The following is an 11,271-nucleotide window of genomic DNA, read 5'->3' as shown; positions in this document are numbered from 1 at the left end:
GAGTTTAAGTCCCATTTTTCTATTTTGTTGTTGTTGCATTAGCTTTTGAGGTCTTAGTCATGAATTCTTTGCCTAGGCCAATGTTCAGAAGAGTTTTTCCTAGGTTTTCTTCTAGAATTTTTATTGTTTCAGGTCTTACATTTAAGTCTTTAATCTATCTTGAATTAATTTTTGTATACAGTGAAATAAAGGGAGGATCGCTTGAGTCCAGGAGGTGGAGGTTGCCGCAAGCCAAGACTGCTCCACTGTACCCCAGTCTGGGCGACAGAGTGAGACCCTGTCTTAAAAAGAGAGAGAGAGAGAGAGAGAGAGAGAGAGAGAGAGAGAGAGAGAGGAGAGAGAGAGAGAGAGAGAGAGAGAGAGAGAGAGAGAGAGAGAGAGAGAGAGAGAGAGACACTACTAATCCAGACAGGAGATTAAGATGGTTTCAAAATGGTGAAAAGTTCTGGATTTCGGATATTTATTGAAGGTGAGTCTAAAAGAATTAGTAATTGATTGGATGTGGTTATGAAAAAAGAAAAATTAACAATTACTCCAAATTACAAATTCCTTCTTTTACTTAGACTTTACTTCAGTCAAAGATGCTTCCACCTGTCTTTCATTCTTCCTGCCTGCCTGCTTTCCTCCTCCTTTTACTCCTCTCTTTTTCACTCAGAATCAGACTTTCATTGCATTCCAGCTCCATTTTTCTCTCCTTATTTTACAACAGCATTCTTAAGAAATGAAATTGTCACTTGTTCCACATTACTGCAAAAAACAAAAACAAAAACACAGAAATTCAGTCATTTGTTCAATGAGAGGATCTTTAGAAATAATAACAACAACAATAATAGCTGCATTCATCAGGAGGGTCTAGGTTATGTTGCTATCATGGAAAAAAATTGGCTGGACACAGTGGCTCACGTGTGTAATCCCAACACTTTGGGAGGCCTAGGCGGGTGGATCATTTGAGGTCAGGAGTTCGAGACCAGCCTGGCTAACATGGTGAAACCACATCTCTACTTAAAAAAAAAAAAAAAAAAAGCCAGGTGTGGTGGTGCATGCCTATAATCCCAGCTGCTTGGGAGGCTGAAGCAAGAGAATCGCTTGAACCCATGGCAGAGGTTGCAGTGAGCCAAGATTGTGCCACTGCACTCCAGCCTGGGCAACAGAACAAGACTCTGTCTCAGAAAAAAAAAATGCAGACAAAAATCCATTTCTTCTTTTATGCAAAGTTTGCTGCTGGTGCAGGAATTATTCTAGGGCACATGTTTTCTGTGGATTTTCCAGAGATCCAGATTACTTTGCTGTATGTTAGCTCTTTCATCTCAACTTGAGGCCTCCTTCATGACCAGTAGGCAAAGATACATGAAGAATTGTGAATGGACTTTTACTGCATCTGCCTAAAAATGATATGCATCACTTCTGCTCACATTTTTTCATCAAATCTAGTGACACTGTAGTCTTCCATGTCTCAGGAAGGGGAAGATGATGTAACATAAATAAAAACCCGAACTGTCTACCTTATTGTAGCATTGTTACTTAATGTGTAACTATATAGCATTTTCTATGTGACAGGCTATGAGATTAAGACATATCTATATCTATTTATCTAATCTTTCTATTCACTTTATTCTCACAAAGCTCCTAAGTGATAGGTAATACTAGAATCCCTTCTTTTCAAATGAAAAAAAACAAAAAACAAAATACAAAAATCCCCTGCTAATTTGATTTTTTAACACACTTATTTCAATAGACGACATAAAATCTTTTTATTTTCAATACAGTCCTTGTGGCAGTGGCAACCATGAGAGTGCGCCTCTTAGATCTTCTACAGCAGGAAGTCTAATGGGTCAAGAGCTCTTACCTCTGTGGTCTGAAATCAACTGCTAGGTTTGCACTGAAGCCAAACTTTCCAGGAGCTGCTCCATCCAGCAGGAAGGCAGGCCTGTTCCTGGGAGATGCCAGGACTCTTCTGATGGTCTGCTTTGTGTTTTTTGTTTGTTTGTTTGTTTTTGAGATGGAGCATCACTCTGTCACCCAGGCTGGAATGCGGTGGCATGATCTCGGTTCACTGCAACCTCCACCTCCCAGGTTCAAGCCTCAGCCTCCCAAGTGGCTGGGACTATAGGCGTGCACCACCACACCCAGCTAATTTTTGTATTTTTAGTAGAGATAGGGTTTCACCATGTTGGCTAGGCTGGTCTTGAACTCCTGACCTCAGGTGATCTGCCTGCCTCAGCCTCCCAAAGTGCTGGAATTACAGGTATGAGCCACCACACCCAGCCGGTCTACTTTGGTTTGAGGACCCCAGTGGTCTTGTAGACTTTTCCTCTGTTTACACAACAGTAAAAGTTGCTTCTACCTGTCCTTCCTTTTCCCTTCCTTCCTGCCTGCCTACCTTCCTCCTTTCTTTTTTTCTTTTCTCCACTCAAAATCAGACATGCATAATAGTCCTATGGCTCTCCTAGCCTCTCCCAAATCCCCATGTTTCTTTCATCAGTATTTACCTTAATAAATATTTTTCATATTTAATCCTATCTTGGCTTCTGCTGTTTGGAGGATCTAGACTAACACAGGGCTAGTGTATTCTATATGTGATTCTGTGTGTATAGGATAATAATTTGTAATACTTTTGACTTTTAACTAATTTTAACTTGTATTAAAATAATGTATACATATAATGTAAAAGTTCAATGGAACAGAAAAAAGCTTATAACAAATTGTAGCAAACTATAACCTTTCCCCTACCTTTCTCATCCTATTATTTAAATGCTACCACTTTCAATATTCATACATTTTGCTGAGGTGAAGGAGTTTCTAATGATACACTAATATTGTTAATTCTTGTTTTATTAGTTATATATATCATAGTAGATAAGGATATATACAACCCCATTTGTCTTTCCCTAAAATTTCTCTAAATATTTTAAATTATCACTCTTAAGAATAGTATGAATATTAAAATATAATCTATTGATTCACTATGTAATATAGTTTTTCATTTTGAAATGTTTTCTTGTTTCCATTTTTTCTTCTGAGATACAAATTATCAATCTCTCCAATTTACTTATTTTCCCACATACCTATCAAAAATTCTTTCCAAATTCTCAGAAAGGTCTTCAAAATATCCTCAATACTATTTTGTATATAGTTAAAATGCATCAGATTATCCATCAATCCCAGATACATAGCTGCCATCCAGGAATTCCTTTACCCTGCCTTTATTTTGGGACATCCTGGATCTCAGTGCTCATGATTTGCTTCTAATTTCCAAGATCCAGGATGATCAAAAATATGTTTGGATGCAGTAAATAATATCATTAAATAATATCTTTTTTTTTTTTTTTTTTAATTTAGAGACAAGGTCTCACTCTGTACCCAGGCTGGACTGCACTGGTGTGATCATAGTTCAACGCCTTGAACTTCTGGGCTCAAGGGCTCCCTCCCTCCTAAGCCTCCCAAAGCACTGGGGTTACAGGTGTGAGCCACCACATCTGGCTTGTAATGTAGTATCTTTTTTTTTTTTTTTTTTTTTTGAGATGAAGTCTCATTTTGCTGCCCAGGCTGAAGTGCAGTGGCCTGGTCTCAGCTCATTGCAACCACCTGCCACCTAGGTTCATGCAATTCTCCTGCCTCAGCCTCCTGAGGATCTGGGATTACAGGGGCGCACCACCACACCTGGTAAATTTTTTTGTATTTTTAGTAGAGACGGGGTTTCATCATGTTGGCCAGGCTGGCCTTTAACTCCTGACCTCAGGTGATTCACTCGCCTTGACCTCCCAAAGTGCTGGGATTACAGGCCTGAGCCACCATGCCCGGCCATGGCTTGTAATATCTTAAGAAAGAATGGAAGGGAAGTATATTTTTTGAGACTCGCATGTTGAAAATACCTTTGGTTTTTTCTTATAACTAATGAATAGTTTGGCTGAATATAAAACTCTAGGTTGCAAATTTTTCCTTAGAATTTTGAGAGCATTGCTGCACTGTCTTCTACATGTACTTACTACTCTTGCAGTCTGATGAGATAATCCTCCACATACTACTTTTTTTCTCTCTCTTCAGGTTAAAGAATCTTCATTTTATTCATAGCATTCTATGCCTTGTTGTTGGTCTTCATTTGCTACTATGGGCACTGAGTGGGCCCTTTAAACACATAGACTCTCGTTCTTTCTATTTGAAAAATTTTCTTTATGTTGTGTCTTTGATAACTCCCTCATTGCCATTTTCTTTATTCTTTATTTTTTTTGGAACTCTATTAATCAGATATTGAAATTCCTGAATTTTCTTTTTTTCTCTTTATCTTTTCGTAGAGATACGGCCCTAACTTTATTGTCCAAGGTGGTCTCAAACTCCTGGCCTCAAAGTGTTGGGATTATATGCATGTGTCACTGCACCTGGCCCAAATTTACTGGATTTTCTTATATTTTTTTCTTATATTCCATTGCTTTTTGTTGTTGTTGTTCTATTTTCTTAACGTTTTCATTTGTCATTTTTTTCTAAGAGGACTTTTTTGGGGGGAGGGTTCCCAAATTATTCCTTTTAAAATATAGCATCTTATTTCTCTGCTACAAAGTAACATTGTTTTTTGTTGCGAGGATGCAATATCTTCTCTTGTTTCTCTGAGAATATTACTGATTTTTTTAAAAAGATTTTCTTTTCTTCTTCTTGCCCTATCTCAATATTCTCTGGGTTCTTTTTCCATATTAGGTTGATTGAACCTGTGCCTCTCGTGTCAAGGGGTCATTTTCAAACATCTGGAGATCTTTGGCTAATCACCTATATTTCAGGTTAAGGCAGTATAAAGCTTATTGGCTAGTTTAATTCTCGATTACCTGGGTAAAAAGCTGAATTTTTGGTTGGAGGATCCCAAGACTATTCAATTTTTCCATGAAGAAATCCCCTGATCTCCTGTCCGATAGGGCATAGATCTGATTGTTGGCATTTTGGGAAAAGAACAAATGAACTCAGGGTGTCACCTTCAGTGTCTGAAGTTAACCCTCCCCCACCACCATCTGCTGAGCTGGTGTCTCCTATCCTAGAGCTTCTCCAGTTCAATATATCCAGAGACTAAACATCTAGTTCGTGGTGGGAGATAAGAAGGCATTTGTAGGGTAGTCTAGGTACACCGAGTATAGATTTTTCGGAGTTTCCCTCTGTTTCCAGCAGTCCTGTCTTGCTCCTTATTTTAACTGTTTACCAGAGTCCTGAAACAATTCTATTTGCTTCTCTTTGGTATTCCCTTCTGCAGGCATTTAGATTGCAGCTTACTTTGCTCTACTAATGTAATTATTGCTCCTTCTCTGCTTTCCATCTTCCAAGTATTTGTTTAAATTCTTTGCCTGAAGCCAAGCATGCTGGCGTGCACCCGTAGTACCAGTCTACTCAGGAGGGTGAGGTGAAAGGACCACTTGAACCCAGGAATTCAAGGCTGCAGTGAGCTAGGATGGCACCACTGCACTTTAGCCTGGGTGACAGAGCAAGACCCTGTCTCTAAAAAATAAACAAACAAATAAATAAATTCCTTGTCTGCTACTGTCCCCTCTACCACTGTCTCTAAATCTGCCATTTTAGTCAGAATTTCCTGAGGATGTAAATGAATGTGATCCTCAGCCTCAGTTATAATCAGTTATAGTACCCACCACTACTGTGATTACTGCATGATTGTTAAACCTGATTTACCATTTTCTATTCAGTGATATCATTTATAAGGAAAAAGCCTAGTAGGGTGAGCAGATATGGAAACAATTTTAAGTTCACTCCTGTTACAGCACATTCTTATTGTAGTTGGGACCATAAGTAGACATTTTGGTAATGTTTTCTTTTTGTAAAAAGAAAAAAATATATATTGATGCAGAGTCTCACTATGTTGCCCAGAATGGCCTTGAACTCCTGGACTTAAGCAATCCTCCTGCCTCAGCCTCCCAAATAGCTGGGGCTACAGACATGTAACACTATGCCCCATTCTTTTCCACTACTAATAATCTGAAATAGTGCCTATCATTCATTCATTCATTTACTAAACAAATATTTACTATTGCCCTGGTACTGGACTAATTTCTGGAAAAGACAAAGATGAGTGAGACCATCTCTTTAATAGTCAGTGACCTGAAAAGACAGGCTTCTCTAGAAATAATCATCACAAAGTGAGATAAATTCCAGAATAATGATTTGGGCATGCGCTTAAAGAACAAACGATGGAGAACTATATGCCTATGAGAATTGTACAAGGATTTTCTGAAGTGACTTTTACTTTTTTTCAAATTATTTATTTTTAAAAATTGACATATAAAATTATATGTATTTAATATGTACAATATAATGTTTTGAATATATACACATTGTGGAATGATTCAATCTAGCTAATTAACAAATCTATTATTTCACAGTTATCATTTTTGTGGTGAGAACACTTAGCATTTTTAAACTCTTTTAGCATTTTTCAAGAACATAATATATCTTCATTAACTAGTCGCCATTCTGCGCATGAACTTACTCCTTCTAACTATAATTATGTATTATTTGACCAACATCTTCCCAATATCTCCTCTCTCACTCCCCACAACCCCAGCCTTTGGTAATCATCATTCTACTTTCTATTTCCATAGAATAAAATTTTTAGATTCCACATATAAGTGAGATCATGTGGTATTTGTCTTTCTGCGCCTGGCTTATTTCGCTTAACCTAATGTCCTTCAGGTTTACCCATGTTGTTGGAAATGACAAGACTTCTTTTTTTGGCTGAATAGTATTTTATTTTATGTAAGTACAATATTTTCTTTATCTTGGATGATTTTTGTATCTGGCTATTGTGAATAGTGTTGCAATAAATATGGGAGGCCAGATATCTTTTTGACATACTGATTTCATTACCTTTGGATATATACCCAGTAGTTGGATTGCTGGATCATATGCTAGCTCTACTTTTAATTTTTTTAGGGATCCCTAAATTGTTTTCTATAATAGCCATACAAATTTACATTCCCTGCAACAGTGTGCAAGGGTTCCTTTTTCTCCACATCCTCACCAACACTTGTTTATCTTTTGTCTTTTTAATGGTAGCCTTTCTAATAGGAGTGTAGGGTGATATTGTGATTTTTATTTGCATTTCTTTGATTCCTTAATGATTAATAATGTTGAGATTTTGCATACTTGTCCACTGTGTGTTTTCTTTAAAAAAAAAAAAAAAAAGTCTATTCACATCTTTGGCCCATTTTTCAGTTGGGTAGTCTTCTTGCTGTTAGTTGTTTACATTCATTATATATTTTGAGTATTAACCTCTTAGGTGTATAGTTTGCAAATATTTTCTCCCATTCTATACATTGTTTCTTCACTGTTGATTATTTCCTTTACTATGAAGATTTTTAGTTTGATGTAATCCCATTTGTCTATGTTTGCATTTGTTGCCCTGAGGTGAATTTTGAAATGTATCTTAAACAATGAGTAGAACACTCTAAGGTAAAGAAGACTAGTGAAGAGAAAAACAGCAAACTATCAGAAATCTTCAGAGGGTTACTTATCAGGTAATCTCTCTCTAAAGCTTTTAAAGGAATAGATATAAAGAAAAGGCAAATATTCATAGTATATCTTTGGTTCCTATCTTTTAGAGCATCTTTACTGGATTCTTTCACAAATAAGGCACAGATGTCATGATGTCAAGTGTCTTTGAATTACTATTTATCTGACTTTCAGTTCGTCTTTAGTTCATGCAAGACCATGACAGACTAACAGACTGAACACTGCAGTCATGTGAGGGCTCAAGTCTGAAGTCAAATGAAAATGAGTCATGTAACAGTTAAAACCTTTAAGGCATACATATGGCCAGTTTTGGTTCCTTAAGCCTGTAATCCCAGCATTTTGGGAGGCTGAGGTGAGAGGACTGCTTGAGCCCAGGAGTTCAGACCACCCTGGGCAACATAGGGAGACCCTATCTTTACAATTAATTAATTAATTAGGCATACATACAGTACCATAGTAAAAGGAAAGCAAAATAATCACGAACACAAGATTCAAAATAGTGATTACCTTGGATGCAGTGGGGAATAAAGGTGTTTTAGTTTGTTTTGTGCTGCTGTAACAGACTACTAGAGACTGGGTAATTTATAAAGAATAGCAATTTCTTTCTCATAGTTCTGGAGGCTGGAAAGTATAAGATTAAGACACTGACAGGTCGGGGCCCAGTCTCTCTGCTTCCAACATAGCACCTTGAATGCTGCATCCTTCGGAGGGGAGGAACACCGTGTCCTCCTCATATAGCAGAAGAGAGAGAAAACCTACCCTCACAAGCCCCTTTTTTTTTTTTTGAGATGGAGTCTTGCTTTGTCTCCCAGGCTGCAGTTCAGTGACCCAATCTTAGCTCACTGCAACTGCCACCTCCTGGGTTCAAGTGATTCTCATGCCTCAGCCACCTAAGGACTGCAAGCATGTGCCACCATGCCCAGCTAGTTTTTTGTATTTTTAGTAGAGACAGGATTTCACCATGTTGGCCAGGCTGGCCTTGAACTCCTGACCTCAAGTGATCTCCCCACCTCGGCCTCCCAAACTGCTGGGATTACAGGTGTGAGCCACTGAGCCCAGTCTCACAAGCCATTTTTATAGCAACATTAATGTATTCATGATGGTCCATCCCTCATGACCTAAACACCTCCCATTAATTAGGCCCCACATTCTAACACTGTTGTATTGAAGATTAGGTTTCTAACACAAGAATTTGGGGAAACACATTCAAATCAAAGCAGGAGGGAACAAGATAAGGAAGAACCACAGAGCTGGATGTAAATTATTGTCTGTGCTCTAGTTTTCCTGTGGTAGACTCATAAATGGTCTTTTTCTTTTTTTGCAATATATAAAATTATTAAAATAAAAGGTTTGAGCCAGGCACTGTAGCTTAGGCCTATTAATCCCAGCTATCCAGAAGGCTGAGGCAGGAGGATTTATTGAGCCCAGGAGTTTGAGACCAGCTTGAGCAATATAGCAAGACCCGTCTCTAAAAAAATAAGGCCAGGTGCAGTGGCTCACACCTGTAATCCCAGCACTTTGGGAGGTTGAGGTGGGAGGATTGCTTGAACTCAGGAGTTTGAGGCCAGCCTGGGCAACATTGTGAGACCACCTCTCTACAAAAAAAAAAAAAAAAAGAAAAGAAAAAAAAAGAAAAGAAAACATTAGCTAAGTGTGGTAGCACATGTCAGTAGTCCCAGCTACTCAGGAGGCTGAGGCAGGAGGATCCCTCGAGCCCAGGAGGTTGTGGCTGCAGTGAGCCACGATGATGCCATTGCACTCCAACCTGGACAATGGAACAAGACCCTGTCTCAACAAAATAATTTTTAAAACATTTGGGGAATAGTCAGTGAATAATAAAAACAATAATCAAAAAATATTTTAAAATAAAAATAAAAAATAATAAATTGGCCAGATGTGGTGGTGCATACCTGTAGTCCCAGCTGCTCAGAAGGCTGAGGCAGAAGGATTGCTTGAACCAAAGAGATCAAGACCAGCCTGAGCAACATAGTGAGACTCTGACTACACTAATAAATTTTAAAAAATAATTATAAGGCTGGGCATGGTGGCTCACACTTGTAATCCTAGCACTTAGGGAGGTCAAGGCGGGAGAATGGTTTGAGCCCAGGAGTTCAACACCAGCCTGGGCAACAAAGTGAGACTCTCTCTCTAAAAAACAAAAACCAAAACAAAATAAAACTTAGCTGGGCATGGTGGCACATGGCTGCAGTCCTAGCTACTCTGGAGGCTGAGGTGGGAGGATTGTTGGAACCCAGAATTTCAAGGTTGCAGTGAGCTACGATTATGCCACTGCACTCCAGCCTGGGTGACAGCAAGACTCGGTTTGTAAAAAAATAAAAAATAAAGAAGGTTGGAAGCAGAGAAGGAAGGAAGCCCTGTGTGTACAAATGATGAGAGTGTGATAGTAAATAAGAATTATGAATAATTACAGTCTGTGTATCAAATGTTCAATATGAAAAAACAAAAGAAACTGAGTAATTCAAATTAGGGAGTGGAGGTAAGGCACAAAAAAAGAACAATTAGGCCCTTAATAAAGTACAACTTTCAGAATGAGAAGCCAGGTGGAGTGGGTGAGGTGGGAAGCATTAGGTTTTAATCTGGGGGTATACATATCTAACAGGGTGAGCCTGGCTGTGCTTGATGACTCAAAAGACTTACCTGGCACGGGAGTCAGGTGGAATGGGGCCAGCCAATGGAAAGCTAGAATTTGTCCTGGCAGAATACACAAGGAAAGATTGGCTCTTCTGTTCTGTAGCTAGTAGCTCTTTCTACAACTATGTGCTTTAGCTGGCTTCTAGGATCCCAGGAGTCCAGAAAGCATAAATGGAACATGCTGTCTCTCTCTCCTAGCTCTATCAGGAAAACAATCAGGATGCAACATGAGATCTATAAAGAAAGAGCCTGAATATAAGCAATGGAAAATAGGTTGGAGATATTTGAAAGAAGACGATGAGGTACTAGTCCACTAGATAATTCCTGACTTGAAAGGGGCTCAGTGACCTGTTCTTAAGGTTTTTCAGGGCCCAGTGTGGTGGGCGAAGTGACGAGGTACTTTAAATTCAAGTCTCTCTTGCTACAAATTGCCTGTTTTTATGGCCCTATAGCTTTTTCTTGGCCAACAACAGATTAGCCTGAAAGTACATTTTTGAGGCATGGAATCCCAAGAACTGTTTACCTGCTCTGGTGGCGGTGAAGTTGTAGGACCAAAGAGAAAAGACAAAGTTCATGGTTTTTATAAGAACATTTTGTGTGGATAATGTTTTAGGGGAAAAAATGGCTTCTTACCTGTTTATATGGCATCATAATCCAATAAAATTTATAGATACCCACTGATTAAAGTTTCATAAAATGTTCTGGAAACTCTTTCCTAGAAGTATTGATGATATGTGAAAATAGAGCAAATTCTCAGACAATGAACTTATGTTAAAATGTTTATGTATTTAAACAAATAGTGTAATATAACCAAATACTAAACATATCGTATATTTTTTTCCTGAAACCCCCAAATTCCCAGGAAACGTCAATCCATAGAATACCTCTCTCTAAACCAATGGTATTTAATTTTTTTGAGGGATCCTAGGACACCTTATATTATGTTCAACTTTTGGATTCTTTCATTCAACATTTAGGATTTTACTCCATATGTTAAATCTTGGAAGCAGTAATAAATTACCTCTAACACAGTAGACTCATCATTTCATGGCTTTATTTTTCCTGGTCCCAATTCTCTACTTGCATTAGGCTATGGTCTCTTCACCACTTTCTAGGAAACTC

At 38.3% G+C, this 11,271-nt stretch overlaps 1 long non-coding RNA gene across 1 annotated transcript; it reads right to left on the bottom strand.

Moving 5' to 3' along the window:
• Positions 1 to 541: 541 nt before the first annotated feature.
• LOC141407049 (uncharacterized) lies at positions 542 to 11,271 on the bottom strand. Its single transcript, XR_012413992.1, has 2 exons — positions 11,171 to 11,271; positions 542 to 747 (listed from the first exon to the last, which is right to left on the bottom strand). It is a non-coding gene; the product is annotated as an uncharacterized lncRNA (long non-coding RNA).

This window comes from Macaca fascicularis, chromosome 6 (genome assembly GCF_037993035.2).
Source record: "Macaca fascicularis isolate 582-1 chromosome 6, T2T-MFA8v1.1".
NCBI lineage: Eukaryota > Metazoa > Chordata > Mammalia > Primates > Cercopithecidae > Macaca > Macaca fascicularis.
This window is presented reverse-complemented; position numbering and strand designations above follow the sequence as displayed.